This window comes from Arachis stenosperma, chromosome 5, assembly GCF_014773155.1.
Source record: "Arachis stenosperma cultivar V10309 chromosome 5, arast.V10309.gnm1.PFL2, whole genome shotgun sequence".
Taxonomy (NCBI): Eukaryota; Viridiplantae; Streptophyta; class Magnoliopsida; order Fabales; family Fabaceae; genus Arachis; species Arachis stenosperma.
In genome coordinates this window covers 40,873,902-40,878,557 of record NC_080381.1, presented here as the reverse complement: position 1 = coordinate 40,878,557, position 4,656 = coordinate 40,873,902, and the positions used below count along the sequence as shown (strand labels likewise).

Below are 4,656 nucleotides of genomic sequence, written 5' to 3'. Positions count from 1 at the left end.
CTCAATTAGTTTCTCTGATGCAACAGAATTGCAAGTTTCATGGACTTCCATCAGAAGATCCTTTTCAGTTCTTAACTGAATTCTCGCAGATCAGTGATACTGTTAAGACCAATGGGGTTGATCCCGAGGTCTACAAGCTTATGCTTTTCCCCATTGCTGTAAGAGACAGAGCTAGAATATGGTTGGACTCTCAACCTAAAGATAGCTTGAACTCTTGGGATAAGCTGGTCACGGCTTTCTTAGCCAAATTCTTTCCTCCTCAAAAGCTAAGCAAGCTTAGAGTGGATGTTCAAACCTTCAGGCAGAAAGAAGGTGAATCCCTCTATGAAGCTTGGGAAAGATACAAGAAACTGACCAAAAAGTGTCCTTCTAACATGCTTTCAGAATGGACCATCCTGGATATATTCTATGATGGTCTGTCTGAATTGTCTAAGATGTCATTGGACCATTCTGCAGGTGGATCTATTCACCTGAAGAAAATGCCTACAGAAGCTCAGGAACTCATTGAAATGGTTGCAAATAACCAATTCATGTACACCTTTGAAAGAAATCCTGTGAGTAATGGGACGCCTCAGAGGAAAGGAGTTCTTGAAATTGATGTTTTTACTGTTGAATTTTTTTCTATCTCTGTCCTGACTGCTGCACATGATCATGAACCCAAAAAATAATTTAAAGAAAAATAAAATGGTAGAAAATAGAGATAATTAATTAAGATTGGGTTGCCTCCCAAAAAGTGCTTCTTTAATGTCATTAGCTTGACGGTTAGCTCCTTTTGGAGGTGAATATGGGCTCAGAATTTTGCCCCTTACAGTGAACTTCCTTCATATCTTCTCATGAATGAGCTCCACATACTCTAGAGACAGGATACGACTCACTGTATGTGGTATGACTGGTTTCTTGGTGAAGACAACTCTCATGCCAGGTGAGAGGCCTTCAGTGGGGACTTTTTTGTCCCTCCAGCCTTTAGGTACTTTCTTCCTAGTACCTTTGTTTTCAGTGCTTGTTAATGGCTGCCCAACACCAAACTTAGAATTTATGTTTGGGGGTTTAGTATAGCTCTGCACTGAAAAAGATGGTTGGAACACTAAGTGTTGCACAATTATCTTAGAGGGAGAGTTGGGGTGAGGCATCTTAAACAAGATGTGATCCTCCCCTAATTGTAGGATCAGTTCTCCCTTAGCTACATCAATGATAGCTTTGGCAGTGGCTAGGAAAGGTCTTCCATGGATGATGGATTCATCCTCATCGTCCCCAGTATCCAAGACTATAAATTTTGCAGGGATGTAGTGGTCTTCAACCTTCACCAAGACATCCTCTACTAAGCCATATGGCTTCTTCATTGACTTGTCTGCCATCTCTAGTGAGATGTTTGTAACTTGCACCTCAAAGATGCCCAACTTCTCCATTATAGAGAGTGGCATGAGGTTTATACTTGACCTTAGGTCACATAAAAGCTTTCTCAAAGGTCATGGTGCTTATGGTGCAAGGAATTAGGAAGCGTCCAGGGTATGGAAGCTTCTGAGGTAGTTTCTGCTGAACCAAAGCATTGAGTTCTTTGAAAAGCACTGGAGGTTCTTCCTCCAAAGGCTTTGTACCAAATAGCTTGGCATTCAGCTTCATGAGAGCTCCTAGGTACCGAGCAACTTGCTCTTCCCTAGTGTCTTCATCCTCATCAGAGGATGAGTGTTCATCAAAACTCATGCATTGCAGGAGTGCATGCAAAGGAACCTCTATGGTCTCTATATGAGCCTTGGCTTCCTTTATTTCTTAAATAGGGAATTTTTGAGTAGGTATTTAGCATTTAGAGGGTGTGCCTTTACTGGCGTTCAACGCCAGCTCTGATGGCTCATTGGGCATTGAACGCCCAGCAGGGATGTCATGGCTGGCGTTCAATGCCAACTTCCCTGTCTGTTGGGGCGTTGAACGCCTAGTGAGGGGTTCTTCACTGGCGTTCAATGCCAGAATTCCTACTTATTTTGGCGTTGAACGCCCAGCCAGTGTTCCTTGGTTGGCGTTCAACGCCAGCTCTGCTGCCAGGATGGGCGTTGAACGCCCAGTGAGAACTTCCTCATTGACGTTCAGCGCCAGGCCCTTGGCCATTTTGGGCGATGGACGCCTCTTTCTTACTGGCGTTCAATTCCTTTCCAGTCTCTCCAGATTTGGGCCTCTGCCTCTATGGTGATGGCCTTACATTCTTCTCTTGGGTTTACTTTAGTGTTGCTAGGAAGAGTGTCAGGAGGAGTCTCAGGGATCTTCTTGCTCAGTTGACCAACTTGTACCTCCAAATTTCTGATGGAGGACCTTGTTTTAGTTATGAAACTATGATTGGTCTTAGAGAGGTTGGAGACTATAGTAACTAAGTTAGAAAGGCTCTGCTTAGGAGTCCCTATGTTCCCTTGAGAAGATGGAAATGGTGGTCTGTTGTTGAACCTATTTTGGTTCCTTCCACCTTGATTATTATTGAAACCTTGCTGAGGTTTTTGTTGATCCTTCCATGAAAGGTTATGATGATTCCTCTATGAAGGATTGTAGGTGTTTCCATAGGGTTCTCCCATGTATTTCACCTCTTCAATTGTGGGTTGATCAAGATCATAAGCTTCTATTCAGAAGAAGCTTCCTGAGTATTGCTAGCTGTAGTTTGTATTCCAGTCAAATGCTGAGAGATCATATTGATATGTTGGGTCAAGATCTTGTTCTGAGCCAATATGGCATTCAGAGTATCAACTTCAAGAACTCATTTCTTTTGAGGGATCCCATTGTTCACAAAATTTCTTTTAGAAGTGTACATAAACTGGCTATTTGCAACCATCTCAATGAGTTTTCTTGCTTATGCAGGCATTTTCTCCAGGTGGAGTGATCCACCTGCAGAGCTGTCCAATGAGATTTTGGACATCTCAGATAGACCATGATAGAACACGCCTATGATAGACCATTCTGAGAGTATGTCAGGAGGACATCTCCTGATTAGTTGCTTGTATCTTTCACAAGCTTCATAGAGGGATTCACCTTCTCTTTGTCTGAAGGTTTGAACTTCCACTCTAATTTTGCTCATCCTTTGAGGAGGAAAGAATTTAGCAAGGAAATCATTAACCAGCTTTTCCCAAGAGTCTAGGCTTGATAAACCACTATTTTATGGTTTATCTTGTGTTTAATTGAGTGGTTTTTATCAAGTCATTACCCACTTATTCATATGATTAGCATGTATTTGCAATTCCTTCCCAAATTGTTCTATGATTGAAAACTTGATTCATAGAGTCTTTAATTTGTGTATTTTAACCATCTTTTATTACCATTCGATACCTTGATATGTGTGTTAAGTATTTCAGGCTTCATAGGGCAGGAATGGCTTAGAGAATAGAGAGGAAGCTTACAAAAAAGGGAAGGAGCGCAAGAAATAAAGGAGACAACCAGCGGACAGCGATGCGCACGCATGGCTGACGCGTGCGCGTGAATCAGACAAAATTACAGCGACGCGTACGCGTGGGTTGGAGTTCGCACAAACGACGCGAGTGCGTGCCTGACGCGCAAGCCTGGCAAGGAAAATGCTGAATGACGCGTACACGTGAATGACGCGTACGCGTGACCTGCGCGATCTGTAGAAATTTCAGAATAGGCTGGAGACAGTTTCAGGTCGCGTTTTGACCCAGAGTTTGGCCCAAAAACACAAATTAAAGTCAGGGAACATGTGATGACATGTCATCATATACCCATTTTTCAAGCTAATTTCACTTGTTTTACTAGTCTTTATGCACTTTCTTGCATCCTAAGTAAGTAATTTGGAATGAAAATGCATAACTTCTTTAAATCAAACAACCACCATTAAATTGATGCTAAATCATGAGGTTTGAGCTAAAATTAATTGATTTTTAATGAATTATAAACCTTATGAGTTTAGAGATACTTTGATTGGTTGTTTTGGTTTCTTGTAGGTGAAGAAAGGAAGAAAAGAAGAAAAACGTGGCTTAAGAAGTGTGACCAAGAGATGAGAAGTGTGGTGCAACATAGAAGGAGGAAGAAAACACTGCCCTCCACAAGAGCACACTGCCCTCCAGGAGAGCAGCATAATGAACCAAGCCTTGAAAAGCATCACTGCCCTGCCCACAATAAGGGCGGAGCACAATTTGATGCCAAGGACCAAAGGAAGCAAAAAATCTGCCCTGCCCTCCTCAAGAGCAATATCGGGCTTTCATGGAAAATAATTCAAAGGAAATTGCTTCCTAGTGCTTCCTATGGGTTTCGAACCCAAGAGCAAGGAGGAAAGAAGTAGCGCTCAAACACAACGAAAACAAGCAAAAATTGGCTTGTTTTCAATCTCTAAGAATCGAACACGGCACCATGAGGAAGCAAGGAACTAGGCGTTACTTTGGTACCAAGAAAACCAAGGAAAAAGGAGCAGCATGTGCCTCCACCGAGTTTCGAACGTGGGACTTCACCATTGGCACATTGCCCTGCCCTCCACAAGGGCAGGGCAGCATTTCTTGGTGCATGGCACAAAAATTGGCGCGGCCAGCATGCATAATTGACGCGCACCAAGGGAGTTTCGGCCAGCAACAAGCACGCACGGACAGCACTTGACGCACCATAGCAACTCTGCCCTGCCCTCTGGTGCACGAAATTGTGATCACTACTTTGTCCATATTCAAATAATTTCCGGTA

At 42.9% G+C, this 4,656-nt stretch overlaps 1 non-coding gene across 1 annotated transcript; it reads right to left on the bottom strand.

Annotated features, from left to right (window-relative positions):
* Positions 1-272: 272 nt before the first annotated feature.
* On the bottom strand, positions 273-380 carry LOC130983770 (small nucleolar RNA R71). Its single transcript, XR_009087747.1, has one exon. It is a non-coding gene; the product is annotated as a small nucleolar RNA R71 (small nucleolar RNA).
* Between the last annotated feature and the right edge of the window lie 4,276 nt (positions 381-4,656).